The following is a 15,880-nucleotide window of genomic DNA, read 5'->3' as shown; positions in this document are numbered from 1 at the left end:
ACCGCCCCCTAGAGTCGGACACGACTGGACTTTACGTCAAGGGAAACCTTTACCTTTACCTTTAGAATCATTCTACAGGACTCTAGGCAGGCATCCTTTCTACTAATTCAGAAAGACCCACCTAACCAACCTGGCTTGCAGCATCAAAGAGCTGCTTAATTTAGATCTCCCAACCCCCACCCCCACCTCCAGAAAGTTTGAATTCCATGACTTGGTCCTAATTCTTAGCCCAGGAAGAGTCCTGAGTAAGCAGCTATGGCGGGCTCTTTTCCAAAGCCAGTGAGTGTACTGTATATCTGTCTCAACAAGCTCTTTAAGGCTTGGGTGGACCACCTGAGCCCAGCTCCTCCACAATTGGACTTCAGATCCTATCATCCTCAATGGCTGGCTCAGGCTGAGTGGAACTGGAGTCCAACTCCTTAGTCCCCTTTGTCTGAGGAATCTCATTTCCATTAGAAACTGAGCTACTTCTGCACACTGATCACTTTGCTGTGATCATTTGTCATGTCCCACTGTGGCTTGGTGGTATCAGAGGCATCAAAGACAGTCAGACCAAGGAGAAGCTTGTGTAATATCCATCTGGGCAGCCCTCCCTCCCTCCCTCCCTTTTAAGATTCCCAAGCTGCATTTCCATGAGAATAAGGCCAAATGAAGGACTAGCTAAAGGCAGGAATGCATGTTTGCAAGATAATGCCCAGCAAAGATCCTTTACAAAGAAGAATCAGAGGAAGGGAAATCTCGGTGCATCCTCCTCCCTTCACTGTTTTTCTACTACAACTCATCCTCTTCCCCCAGCCCACCTGACCAGTGCCTTGTGAAGAAAAAGAAAAGAAAAGGGCCCCCCAAGATTTAATCTATTTGGACACAAGCTCTTGCCCTCTCACCAACAGGGAGAGCCATCACCAACCACAGTTGACTTTCAACAGCTGTAGTTTGGTAAGGCAAGTACCAACAATGCTTCAAAGACTGCCTCTGGAGCATGAGCTATGGGTCTGCCAGAGCCCCCTTCCCTAACTGCCAATAATCCTGTCTCTGGGCTATAGCTGTGGGGCAGAGCTCCTATTTTCCACCTTGAAGGTTCTAGGTTCAAACCCTAGAATTGAGAGTTGAAAGAATTAAATAAGAGTTGGTGGGAAAACACATTCCCTGAGAACTTTTAGAGTCCTGTCCATACTGAGTACATCATACTGGATTAGTCAGGTAGCTAAAGGCAAGCCTCCGGATCCAGGTATTTTTCTTGGCAACAATATGGAAGTGGTGTATCATTGCCTTATTCGGGAATATTTTAATCCCCAGACTAGCCTACAGTCCTGGGATTTTCTGGTGGTTTCCCTTCCGATCAGACCCAACTTTGATTTGCTTCCAAGTCAGCTACTAGGCCACCTGAATTTGAGGCAGCATCTTGTGCTTATGTTTTCCGCTTGGCGCGATACGTTCAGGACCCTGGACAGCTACTCATCTTCCTGTGACTTTGGGGAAGTCTGCCTTCATTCCTCATTTGAAAATGGTGTAGCCAAAACGATCATTCCCACAATAGGGCTGTCAAAGCAAGAATATAGAAAGGTATGTCTATTTCCATCTAAAAAAAGAAGTGGGAGATAAGGACCATTTTGTGGTGGAAACTAATAAACTGCCCTGAAGTCTTTCATTCATCTCATCATTGGATTGGCAATTTGGGGAAGAAAAATCAGAGATGTGGTCTCCTAGGCCCTAGCAGAATGCAAACCAGGGATCTGGTTTTGTTGGCCTCACAGGGTAAACCAGATAGGAATTTATTTATTTATTATTCAAATTTAATTGCCGCCCATCTCCCCCAAAAGAGGGACTCTGGGCGGTCCCTCTGGAATCACAGCCAGATGAGCTAATTCAACTTTATTGTAAAGCTACATTGACAGAATCTTGCAAGTCTGAAAGTACAATTCTCCCCCCACCCCTTGTCTCCTTTACAGCCTGAGAAACTAAGGAGGGTGCCTTCTGAACCTCTTGTCCAGCCCACTATCCAGTTGTGGGCTACGCTGTCTCTTATCTGGCAGTCCCCTAGGCAGCATCTCTTCACCCCATCTCCCAAGGTCTTTCCCACATGCCATTACACATACAAACTAATTAACATTTGCTGCAAATCACCTCAGCCAACAACTGTTGTCTAGGCTGCGGCTCCCAAGATCATTCCCACGTACCATTACAGATTCATACTTCCTGTTGCATCATACTGTTAGCCTTACCAGGTAGACCAAACAAGAAACGTGATCAGATAAGTTAATTCCACTTTATTGTAAAGCTAGACTAACAGAATCTTGCAGGACTGAAAGTCCAATTCTCCCCCATCTCTTTTACAGCCTGAGAAACTAGGGAGGGTCCCTTCTGAGCCTCTTGCCCCACCCACTATCCAGCTGGGGGCTCTGCTGTCTCTTATCTGACTGTTCCCTTGGCAGCATCTCTCTGTCCCATCTCCCAAGGTCTTTCCCACATACCATCTCAGGTTTCCTCCAGTTACACAATTGCATTTTTGGGAATGTTTCTAAAACACCTAAACACTAATAGCAAATTCAGTCTCAGAGAACTGAGCCTCATTGCAATCAAATACCATCATGTATGCTTAAAGTTGAAAGCATCAGCAGATTTGGGGAAGCTGTGAAAGAGGAGCCTGGCTTTTTTCTGCATTACTCTGCTGGGGCTTGAGAACTTGCAACGGTAGCGGGTATGTTTCAGTCGGGGTGGCATGTGGCTCCCTTGAAGTTCTCTGAACTTAGCTTTGGGTTGCAGACATTTCATTACCCTATTAGGTAACATCATCCTGCCCAGATGAAGTTACCTCCTAGGGTTGTGAAACACCTGCAGCTGAAAAAAACAAGCTCAGCAAACTCCAAGAATGCTCAAGAATTGCCTTCAAATTTCTTGGAGAGGTTTCTTTGAGCTACCTTTCCTGGTGGATATGGCAGAAGATCCTCCTGCCACTCTTGCTGTTTTCTGGGAGACATATTTCCATCACTCTGACAACTCTGGCTGCCCAGGCCAGGAGCATGGGGGGGAGGGTTCAAAAAAATCAAGATGGTGCCCATAGCTGTGCATTCAAAGCCCCACCCACTGTTATGTGTCTCACACCTGTGATGAATGAAAAAGGGGGAGAGGCTTAGGTTTCAGTCATGAGCACCATCTTGACTTTTTTGACTCTCCCGGCATACACCCCAGCCCAGATTATTCCAGTGGGAGCCGTTTCCTTATGATGAGATTTCACTGAAGTGTGTAAAACCAGTGAGGCTGCAAACCAATGTTAAATGAAAGACAGGAAATTCGCATATGCCTCTTGGCCATTATTCAGCAGAAAGGCCACTGTTCGAATCCTGCCTTCTCCAGACCCTCATCACTAAATGGGTGTAAAGCTGACAGCCTCTGCCTTTGCAGATCCCACTGATACCCTCTTCCCCTCTGAAAGGAAACCTCTATTTATTAAATCACACGGGAAGTGGGTAAGAAAAGGGGCAGGAAATTGCCTCTGGATGGCAATCATTGCAATGCAGTTCTGGGTCATTTCAGAGAAATTACTGTACTTTGATGTGTCAGCCACTCTGATGGGAAAACTATCTTCTGTTCAATTCAGAACTGTTTGGTACGATTTCTGAGATGTTGCATAAGCTCTCAAACACAGCGTAAATCTGCCTTTTCCTGAGACGACTGAGATGTCCCTCAAATGCTTTATTCCTTTGAGGAAGAGGGCAGAAGTCAAATAGGCAGGTACTCAGTACTGCTTACAGTGATAGCATGGCATCCATGAGTGGGATCACACTTGCAAGGTGGCAAGCTCAGCACTGTGACTGAAACCCCATCTGTTTTGTACATTCGGCATGCATGGGACACTGCACCCCCACCTTTCAGATTTTGACACCCCCACTCCCCAAGGCTGCCCATGGACACCACTTGATACTCCCAGTACACTTTCAGACTATTTAGACACAGGCTCTGTTACCCATTTTCTTGCCCCTTCCTTCAGTTGCCACCAACTTCCTGGCCCGCCTTTCTAATAATGGTAGCCAAGGGAACACTCATTGCCATAAACACCTCTACATTCTGCACATGCTTCAGAAACCCTCCTCCTTGGGATCGACCAATTCCAGCAGTTGATTCCAAGGCTGCTGCCTGAATCTTGCCTTTCCCCAGACCCCATGATCCAATCTTCTGGATCCAGCCCAGATGCTGAAACAAGTAGCCAGCCTTTGCCCTAGGCAGGGCTCCAAGTCTTACATAATTTTCTCAAAGCCATAAACCAAAAACAAATTTTAGGATTCTGCCTCTCAGACAGCAAAGGCACCAAAGAAATCTACACAAGCCTCCTGCATCTGGACTGCCAATATGATTTTGGGGTGCATTAATGAGAAAATTGTGCCCCTTCCTTCAGTCTTCCGGGGCCACTCCAGCCCCCCAGGATGAGCGTGTGATCAACTCCCCCAGTTCCTTCAGCACCTGGGGGGCAAAGTATCTGAGCCTGGAGACGTGACTTCCTTCCTGAGGTCAGGCTCTCTCTGGCTGCTGATTCAATGGTTATCCCTTTCCTGAGTCCACCTGACCCCCAGCATTATGGGGGGGATGTGCCTGTGTCCAATGTCACCTACCTTGCGTCTGCTCATTTCTGGGCAAGCCAGCCAATTCTTCCCTGCTGTGGAGGCCTCTGGCTTTGGAGACTGAACACTACTGCAGGCCTTTTCCCAGGCAGGCTGGGGCTGGGGCCCTTCTGGGTGTGCCAGCAATGACTGGAACAGAAGCCGGGAGGGCTTTACCTGGCGGGTGTGGAGCTGCTCCTGCCAGGATGCCCGTCTCAGAAGGATTCCTGGGCAGCCTTGTCCTCTCTGCCCTTGATCAAATGCTACAACCAAACGCATTCCTCAAGGAGGAGGAGGAGGAGGAGGAGGAGGAGGAGGAGGAGGAGGAGGAGGAGGAGGAGGCGGCGGCTTCAAGTATGCTTTAAATAGAGAGCCAGTTTGATGCAGAGTTTAAGGCATCAGGCTAGAGAGACTGTGAGTTCCAGTCCTGCCTTAGGCATGAAGCCAGCTGGGTGACCTTGGGCCAGTCATTCTCTCTCAGCCCTAGGAAGGAGGCAATGGCAAACCACTTCTGAAATCTTGCCAAGAAAACTGCAGGGACCTGTCCAGGCAATTGCAGGAGTCAAAAACTGACTCGAAAGCACACACACACTTGCTTTAAACAGTGTTTTAAACTGGCAGCTGCTGCTGCTGCTGTTGTTTAATTCTTTAAATCCCATGTCTCCTTGTCATAAGGAGGCCTCCTACTATAGATCAAGGAGGGGGCAGTTCCAATCCAGGAGCACACCTGCTCCTCCAGCTCCCCCACAACTCATTTTTGTGGCCTCTGAAATTCAGAAAGTTCATTCTGAAATGTAAATATTCCCCTTTCTTCCAAAATGTAAAAACATTCTGGAGTCAAAACTGACTCCTGCTAACCCTGTAATTTTCTTGACAATGCAGACCATTGTCTGCTATTGCCTTCTTCTCAGATGTTTCAAAACCTAAGCAGGATTGATCCTGGTTAATATCTGGCAGGGAAACTACCAGAACATGTTGAAGTTATATGTAAAAAGCCAAAAACAAACAAAAAATGTCCATGAAATCACCAGTAATTGACTCATATTGAGGGAAATATCATTTTATTCTGGCTAGCTAATGGAGGACATTAATTTATGCCTTACCCTCAAAGCAACAGAGTATAAATCTCCGTTGTATGAGGACCTTTTCTACGCTCAAATGGAAGAGGTCCCTTCATTGTTAAGACCTTCAGTCCAAAGAACAGACAGATTTGTGGCACCTAAAAAACTAACAAATGTATTTATTGCTCAAGCTTAAATGGATTGCAGTCTTCCACCAGAATGCATACAATATTTCCTTGCAAGAGAAATACTAATTATTACTAAGAGGAGAAATTCAAGAGAAATGAAATACAGGCATTCCAGACAATGATAACTACCTGTAGATAGTGCTCAGTACAAAAAGTTGGGAAATGAAGAATTATTCATATTATGGTGGACTGATCAGCACAAGCTTCTGCTGTGCTGTCTAAGCCTTCCTGTCAGAACTGTGCTACAAGAGACAACTTCACATGTTTTTAGGTCCAAATATAGCACTTACTCAAATATGCTGTTTCTAGTTATGGCGTATTTGTATTTGCAAGCACAGGCATTGTTCAGACCTCCAAATAGCTATTGCTTCCCAAGTAGTAGAAAAGCTGAATTTGACTGAGTTTAAGTATACAAAATGATCTTGTTTACTTTTTCCTACTTTGGGCCACACTATTGAAGGTAGGAAATGGGAAGAAAGAGGAAGGGGTTGTGTAAGCCCCCAGTTTCCATCTGCATATGCTGTCTTTCTGCAGCCTTCAGATTTAAGAACGATTCTTAAATCTGAATAAATCTGAAATCCGGAGGGGGAAAAAAAGCATGGCTTCTAGAATTCTTTCCAGCCCCTTCACCAGCAATGGCCATAGAAGGGGTTGGAATTTCCTTCTGAGTTGCAAAGTTTATGCCTTTTAATAACATTTGTTAGTTGGAGAACGTGACACCAGACTTCTGATTTTTTTTTTTTGCCACCATAGACTCTCCTCCTACAAATTTAACCTGTCACAACCGGGGGGGGGGGCGGTTTCTGCTGTCCTTTCTTCTCATGTCACATCTCTGTGCGTATGGGTGTATGTGTGCAATGATAAGCACAGGGTGGGGTGTGTACATGCCCCTCCAGGTCACGTGACCAGGAGGGAGGGGCTTAGAATGGGCCAGCTGGCAATGCTCCAAGCCAGTACCCCATAGGGATAAATTAGGGGATTTTTTTTTTCTTTGAAGACACTAGCCTGATCCGGACCATTTCCAAATTGTCTATGGTCAGCTTCTTCCCACACACCAAACGTGGTCCTATTCAGTTTTCAGAGAGTTCTGCTGCTGAGGGACAGGTAGAGAGAGTCCCACCACTCTTTATATTATTCCTTTCCCGCGTTCTGTCCATTGGAGTTGGGCAACTACAACGAATTTGATTGAACAAATAAGAAATAAAAGAATGTTATTATAGAGATACCAAACCCAGGAAAGCCTTGTTCTACTAGGGTTGCCCTAAGATTCCCCCTCTTTTTGGCAGCCTCGTAAAATCACCATTTTGGAACAGGCATTAAAGCCAAGCCGCTGCTCTGCGCAAGAACTCAGATTAAAGCACCTCCGATGTCTGGCCTCCCCTTAGAACACATCCCTCTCTGGGGAGTCTCAGGTGTCCTGTCAAACTGTTTTAGGAGGTTTTTGTTCTCACCCTTGCCTGAAATCTGCCTGTCTGCACGGCGTGGCTGACCAGCAAAAGTGAGTTTCATCTGCAATGGGGCTATAGGTAAAGGTAAAGGTAAAGGTTTCCCTTGACGTAAAGTCCAGTCGTGTCCGACTCTAGGGGGCGGTGCTCATCTCCGTTTCTAAGCCTTGGAGCCGGCGTTGTCCATAGGACACTTCCGGGTCATGTGGCCAGCATGACTCACGGAACGCCGTTACCTTCCCGCCGAAGCGGTACCTATTGATCTACTCACATTTGCATGTTTTCGAACTGCTAGGTGAGCAGGAGCTGGGACTAGCAACGGGCGCTCACCCCGCCGCGCGGTTTCGAACCGCCGACCTTCCGATCAGCAGCTCAGCGGTTTAACCCGCAGCGCCACCGCGTCCCTGCAATGGGGCTATACAAGGCTTAAATGAACTCTCCCTGTTGCCCCACCCACACTGACTGGGTTAGCTTGCTCCCTTGACCTGTAAATTCCCCCCTTGACCCAGTTCAAGGGTCTCACAAAGTGGATCTTCCAGTCCTGGGCTGGCCAAAGTGCCATTTTCTGTAAGATGCTCAGTCTGCAGAAGTGCCAGTCCTAGTTTAGGCTAGCATGCTGTTGTGGGAACCCAGAGAATTGGATAAACTATGGTTTGGCTAACCATGGATAAGCAGGCACAGCCCATAACCCAATTCTCCTTGACATCTTCTGATCCCATTAGCCTGTACAGGTAGTCCTCACTTAACAACCATTCGTTTATGACGGTTCAAATTTACAATCATGCTGGGAAAACTGACTTACGATCAGTCACAGTTACAACACTTACGACCGTCGCAATGTCCCCCAGCCACATGATCACAGTTTAGGCACTTCGCAACTGGTTCACGTTTATGACCATCACAGCATCCCGTGGTCACGTGATCACCATTTTCAACCTTCCCAGCCAGCTTCTGGCAAGCAAAATCAAAGGGAACCCCATGATTTGCTTAATGACCATGTGGTTCGCTTAAACCCCACTACAATTCGGTTAATGACTGCCACAAAAAAGGTCATAAATTGGGTTGGATCCACTTAATGACTGCTTTGCTTAGCAACCAAAATTCCAGTCCCAATTGTGGTTGTTAAGTGAGGACTGCCTGTAACTCCTATCATCCCCAGCCAGCATGGCCAGTGGTTGATGGGAGTTGTAATCCAAAAGAGACCAGTTGGAAAAGGTGATCTAACCACCACACAAATCTACTCATTCTACCAGCTTCTCTCAGATCTGCCAGGTGGGAAGCATAGCTGTAAACCTGGCTCCAACTTGCCAGATGCCTCCTGCTTTAGGCGCAAAACACAGGCCCTTTTCATTCAAGTCTCCCATCTCCTGAGATCCTTCTTTTTTCCTTTTCGGTTTTAAAGCAGAGCTAGAGATCACAGTCAGACCTTTTTTCCAGACTGTTAGGAGTCTTCCCCCGGTTCCCATTCTGCATCATTTTGGGCTGTCTCACTCACCATCTAACCAGCTCCCATTTCTTCTCTCCTGAGGTTTTCTTAGAAGCCATACTGCCCCTTCCGCCGCTTCCTCCTCCAGGTCACAAAGAGGGACCTTTCTGCCTTGCCTTCCGTCAGGGACAAACAGAGGGTAAGATGCAACAGCAGTAGCCACCTCTGCTGTTAGTCAGCATTAAGGCTAGAGACTCGTTCCTTGGTGCATTGGAAAAAGAGAGAGAGAGAGAGAGAGAGAGGAGAAGCAGAGTGCAAAACTGCTGAAGGAACTGATCTCTTAACTCTCCAGGCTGAGCCAACAGCATGAAGTCAAGCTCATCCCAGCCTAGAATTTCCATGATGTTGTTCTCTGGATCCTGAAAAAGGGGATGAGAGTTTAGGCAATCCTAGCTGGGAAATGTACTCTGCTTTGCTTCATTGCTCCATGCAAAGTGTGCTGGGGCTGTTTCTTTCAAATGCTAGAAATCCCTATTGCCTATTGCCAAGGCGCCAAGGCAGTGGAAAATTCTGAGGATGCATCCCTTTGTATGGGCTTAGAGAGAGATTTCTGTCTGGTGCTGGTCAAAAAAATCAACAGAGATCTGGCTCAGTTGGTTTGATTCAATCAAAAGGCAGGATGTCCTTATTGCCTCCAGTTTCTTTAACCTGGTAAGTTCCCTTTTCACTTCCATTTGCTCCAATGGATTCTTACTCTTCCTTTTCCTGGAATAAAAGGAAACCTCTCCAGCAAGATATAAGCAAGGAGAAGTAACAGGTGCATAATGGGCTGGGTATGTAACCAATTAAGAATAGAGAGCATCAGTCATGGGTAGTTCCTGATTTGTGCAAATGGAAAGGTGGGGATCAGGAAGGAAGACTCTAGATTAGGGGCTTTGGGGCTACCAGATCTGGACTGCAGAAATCTGCCTCAGAGAGCCAAAAAGAAACTTGGAAAATTCTACCCTTTGCTGCCATCTAGTGGTCAGAGGGAATTTTGCAGCCCAATATACAAGCTCTTTGTAGTTCTGACGGTTATCTTTACCTTAGAACTGGAGGCAGAAACCTCCATGAGATGCAGCTGAACTTCTGTATTTTAACAGCAATTCAGATAATTCCAAGCACTCTATATCAGTGGTTTGTGTATCAGCGTTCTTGTTTTTCTAGGATCTGTCTCTGATGTGTCATTTTAAATATAGGCTTTCCCCCCATTTTTGTCTCTAAAGATTCCTACAGTCCTTATTGTATGATGGTAAGATTGCAGGTTGGACTAGATGACCTCTGGTGGACCTTCAGTGATTGAATCCAACAAAGTATTTAACAGTTTACAGAGCAAAGGTTGGTTAGGCATCATCTGACAGATCTGCTTTTGCTAGACTCCAATAGTTCCTCTTAACAACACTGAAGAAACTATCTGCAAAAGGGCCTGGGCCAATGTAGAAAGCAATTTCTCGGATTATGCATACAAAGCATGGCCATCATCCTAACATTACCACACCCTAGATCAGGGTGATTCCCTGGTGGTCTCCTATTCACATACTAATCTGGCCTGAACCTGCTTATTTAGAAATCTATAGTTTGATCATCTGTGGAGAAGCAGAGATTGATATGTCAAACAGGCAATCAAAATCTTTCGCTCTTGAAAATATTTCAACTGCCCAGACCAGTGTTCCTCAACCTTGGCAGCTTTAAGATGGGTGGACTTCAATTCCCAGAATTCCCCAGTCCACCCATCTTAAAGTTGCCAAGGTTGAGAAACACTGGTTTAGATGTTTAGGGGCCTGATGAAACAGAGCTGGCTGGGGAATTCTGGGAATTGAAGTCCACCCATCTTAAAGTTGCCACGGTTGAGAAACACTGGCCCAGAGTAAATTACAGTGTTGGAAATGTAAGGAAGGCAGAAACAGAATTTGGACACTGCCTGAATTTCCCAATATTGGCACTAGGCGTCACCCTCACACAAAGAGTCCAGAATGCTGAAAGCAGAGAAGGGGAAGAACCATTTTATAATATTGGCATCAGAATCTTAATGTGCTATTGGTAAAACACAGTGATGTAGTTTCTGAAGGCTTGTCCTGCACCTTTCCATCCAGACAGCTTTGCAAGGCAGTCTGAAGAACAGCAACCCTCCACTTCTTTACTAAACTAACTCCTTTGAACACTTCAAATTGTTTGGGTTTACACAACATGAAGAATCAGGGGAAAAAAACGGTTCTTAGCAAGTTGTATCCTGGCAAGTCGGAGTTTCTGTTGATGTATTGGGGTTCTCTGTCATCCCCAGAGTTATTCCTTGATGGGCAAGCATTCTCCATCAGAAAGCAGGTCTGCAACTTGGGGGTCCTTCTGGATTCACGGCTGTTGCTGGATCATCAGGTAAATGCTATGGCCAGCTGTAGTGGGCAGAAGAAATAACCTTGAGGAACAGGAAGAAAAGCAGCAACAGAGACAATGGTCAGTTAAAAGAAATCTGAGTCCAGGGCCAGAACTGTAATCTCAGACAAGACCCTCCCTAGTTCTCATGAAGATAAAGGGAGGGAGGGGGGAAGTGCATTCAGACTTGCAAGATTCTGTTACTGTAACCTTATAATAAAAGTATTCATAACAAAAGCATTCACAACCTTGATTTCCTAGGCTGGTCTACCTTGAAGGGTTGACACCAGCACAGCTTTGGCTGGTGTACCACTTGTGACTATATCTGGGACAAAAGTTCTTGGCTATGGAAGCTCATGCCCTCCTCACCACCTGGTTAGACTACTGTAATGCATTTTACTTGGGGTTTCCTTTAAAGTGTACTTGGAAACTACTGTTGGTTCAAGGGGTGTGGCTTCTGGGATTGGGAGCATGTATTGTAACTGCAGGCCCTGCATTGGTTGTTGATTGGTTTCTGAGTCCAGTATAAGATGCTGGTTTGTATCTATAAAGCCCTTCACGGCTTGGCATCTAGACACTTATATGATTGCCTACTCCAACCCAACCTGTTAGATCTACCAGAGAGAAACTGCTACAAATCCCTGACTTCCATTCCTGGAGGCTGAAGTAAAGAGACTCTGCTTCTCCGTGGCAGCACTGATGTTGCTGAATAGCCTCCCTCTGGTTGATCTTTTGAAAACCTCTGAAAACCAAATTATTTCAGGAAGCTTTCCACTGATTTGATGTTGCCAACTTGTTTTTACTTTTTTATAGTACTGTTCTTGTCTTCCTTTGAAGGCTGTTTTTATTTTTCTGATTTACGACTGTTGGGTTTTCTCTTTTGTCCCATGGATGTTTTAATTGTACAGTTTAATCTATGTAAGCCACCAAGATTCTTTTCAATTGCCTTGGGATAGAAATACATTAAATAAAAAGACAAAACAAAATAAACTTCCAAGAATTGCCGGGGGGTGGCCGGTGGTGAACTGAGGTCATCATTGTAGATGGAGCCCAAACTTCTGCTGTATTTAATGGAGATAGGGAGATTTAAGAAGCTTTTGTATTGATTCATCTGAGTCATCAATGAGTATGTTACTCTTTGACAATACCCCTGAATTTTATTTCTACTAGACCTTAAGAAAAACAGATGTATAATGTATTTTTTTAAATGCCCCTAACCTAGCACCCCATCAAAACATTAAAAGAAAAGCCCAAGTCCAACAAGGGGACTGATTTTACCTTGCTCAACCCAACTCACATCTTCATTTCCTTCTAGAGCATCCATAGGATAGTGTCAAAAAAAGTCAACATATGTAATGCACGTTAAAAAGGGGGGAGGGGCTTCATTGGCATGGCCACAACTGCCATGCTGATTTTTTTGACCTCCACTGCAGACATCCCTGCCCCACCCCCCAGGCTTTGAAAATGCTGCTTGCAGTTTTAGCTTGCCTGAAACAAACACACAATTTCCCTCACCCACCAACCAGAAAAACCAACCACTCTTAGCACAAATGAGAGCAGATACAATTTTTTCCCTTAATTATAATTGCTGAAGGGACATTCTTTTTGTCCACCACCATCACCCTGATCTCTACCATCCATCCTCATTTCTCCTGAAGTTATCCCGAAATGATGACCTCTTTAAGAAGCCAGCCTTATGTCCCTGAATGTCTGACTTCGGTCAGTCTACAACATTCCTTGCTGGGAAATCTGGGTCTGTGTATCATAGCATCCTAGAGTTGGAAGGGGCCATGTAGGCCATCAAATCATGGTGCAACCTCTGCTCTGGGCAGGCATCAATATTCAAGCATCCACACAGATATATCTCTAGACTCTGCTTGGAGGAAGGAGTCCACCACCCACTGGGTAATTAGATATTTATTTGTACTCATGTTTTCATTTATTTCTTTTAGGCAGTGAAAAATCAATGAAGAGCAATAAAAGAGCCTTGCACTGGGAAAGTTATGCTTCTCTGTTAAGCCTCCTCTTTCCACTTCCATTCACCCAAATTGATTCTTATTTTTATTTTTCCTGGAAGAAAAGAAACCACAAGGGCAAGACAAGGCTGAAGAGAAGGAACATCTGGATAATAGGCCAGGCATCTAAGAAGCTAAGAATAGACACCATCAAAGTCATGGATGATTATTGATGTGTGCAAAGGGGATTGTGATGAGGAGAGATGTTGCTTTGGATCTGAGCAGTCTTTCTCTATTAGATGTGTGGACATCAACTTCCTAGATTCTCAGCCATGACCTTGCTGGCTGGATTATTCTGGAAGTTGAAACCCACACATCTGGAAGTTGCTTAGGTTAGGAAAGAATTTTGGCAAAGAAAATAGAAAAGTAAACCTCAGCTGAGGTGTGTGTGGGGGCATGTATACATGCTATCTTTTGTACATGAAAACCACAATTGAGTAATACCTTGTGTGGACATTTTTGGACTGTCCAGAACACTTCATACAGCAAAGTGAAATAAAAGGACAAACAAAATGATCAAGGTATCTTGAGCATTTCCCCATAACAAAAGACTACTGAGGGTCAGGCTTTCAGGTTAGAACAGCCTTTCTCAACCTTTTGACCCTGGAGGAACCCTTGAAATATTTTCCAGGCCTCGGGGAACCCCTGCCCATTCAGGCTCAAGTATAGGCCAGAAGTTACAAAATTATTACATCTGTTTCATGTGTGGGCCTGTATATATGCATTCACAGTGTTCTTAAACTAAAAATAAAGAATGAAACTTACCTCTTAAATGTGAAGTTGCCTGAATTTGAAATATTTTTTTAAATAAATCGTGATCTCCCAGGGAACCCCTAGGGACCTCTCGTGAAACCCAAGGGTGCCACAGAACCCTGGTTGACCTTGCCCCAGAGAGTGAAATTTAACTTCCAAACAGATCCAGTCATGTACAAGATCATGCAAACTCCACCCAGTCCCTTGCATTTTGCCTATCTATTCCTCCAAGAAAAAGAGATGGTGAGAAAGAAGAGCTGAAAATGAAGGTCCCTCTACTACAGAGGGTCAGACTACTGAGGGTCAGGCTTTCAGGTTAGAACAGCCTTTCTCAACCTTTTGACCCTGAAATATTTTCCAGACCTCGGGGAACCCCTGCACATTCAGGCTTAAATATAGGCCAGAAGTTACAAACTAATTATATTTATTTCATGCATAGTCCTGTATATATGCACTAACAATGTTCTTAAACTAAAAATAAAAAATGAAGCTTTCCCCTTTAATGTGAAGTTGCCCAGATTTGAAATAATTTTTTGAATAAATCCTGATCTCCCAGGGAATACCTAGTGACCTTTTGTGGAACTCTAGGGCTGCACAGAACCCTGGTTGAGAAACCCTGGGTTAGAGAGAAGATGGTTAAGGGGAGAAATGGCAAAGGTCTATCAACATATGTAAAATATATAAATTGTGGGTGGAGAGAAGGCATTTCTTCACCTTATCTCCTCCAGTATTAGAAGTTGAAGTCATCTCAGAAAATCAACTGTGGGGAGGTTCAAGATTGACTGAAGAAAGAACTTGTACTCAGTAGCTTTAGGAATCTGAGAGCAATGCTGGAATTCAGCCAGAGCTCCAGGAAGAAGCCCCATTGCCTATAAAGTCAAGGAGAGAGGTAAAACTAAGGGTGAGGATGAGGGTACCTGATGCTCTGCAGACAGGAGGCAAGCCAACCCATCTAAGAGAACACCCTCCAACATCAAATCCAGTAGGCAGCCAATGGCAAACCACTTCAGCGTGGTTGGCCAAGAAAATACATCTAGACATTTTGGGGTGTTAGAGGATTAGACATGAGGGATTTCTCAAGCTATTGGAGAAGAACATTGAAGGTGTTTCCAACAGTAAAAAGTATAGAAAATGTAAGCCAAACAACAATATCATCAGAAAAACAGGAAAAAAAAGTCAAATAATAAAAAAGTAATAATGACTATTAACAGCTAAAAATTAAAAGCTTGGTGGAAGAGATACACGTTTATCAGCCTCCTAAATACTGGGAGAGTGGGGGCCAAGTCTAGAAGCCGGAGGAGGAGGATGACCATTATCATCATTACCATTATGATCATCATCATCACCCCATCAAGCTTCTCAGTGCTTTTATTGTTGGCTCAATAAACATAAGGAGAACCATCTGGATGAGTAAACAGTCTCGGAATGATCATGCTTGCTTAGAGGAGCAGAGGACCAAATCTTCAAGCTGAAGCTGGTCTGGCATAGAATTTTCTGCACTGAAAAGCAGGCTTGGCGAATAGGGATATGGGACCAGAGATCCCCTAGTAGTAGCTGAGCTACAATTTTCAACAGCCCAGCCAGAAGTTCAAGTCTGCTAGGAATTCAGCAACATGACAGGGCCATGAGTTTCCCTTTCCCAGCCAGAAAAACCAGCCTCCTGCTTAAAATGTTACTCTTCCAGTATTATCTGGGTTGTCTGGGCAAGAACTTTGCTTTTTAAAAAAAAATAATGTCCAGTTTTTATTTTGTAAATATTCTTATAGCTCTAAGGTGGGAGGAAATCTCACTACTACGTTTATCATTCTCATAAACCTCATAGAAGGTTGTCCCATTACAAAGGAATATTTCACAATAACAGTTGATTTGTATCAGTTGTAATATGAAATCTAAATCATCGTAATAACTTGGGGATAAGATTGATAAATGCAAACCAAAGTATTTCTTTTTGGGAAAAAAAATCTCTAATAAGCATTAAAATGTGCTTA

Source organism: Candoia aspera, chromosome 1, assembly GCF_035149785.1.
Source record: "Candoia aspera isolate rCanAsp1 chromosome 1, rCanAsp1.hap2, whole genome shotgun sequence".
Lineage (NCBI taxonomy): Eukaryota > Metazoa > Chordata > Lepidosauria > Squamata > Boidae > Candoia > Candoia aspera.
The sequence above is the reverse complement of the archived record's forward strand: the minus strand, read 5'-3'. Positions refer to the sequence as shown.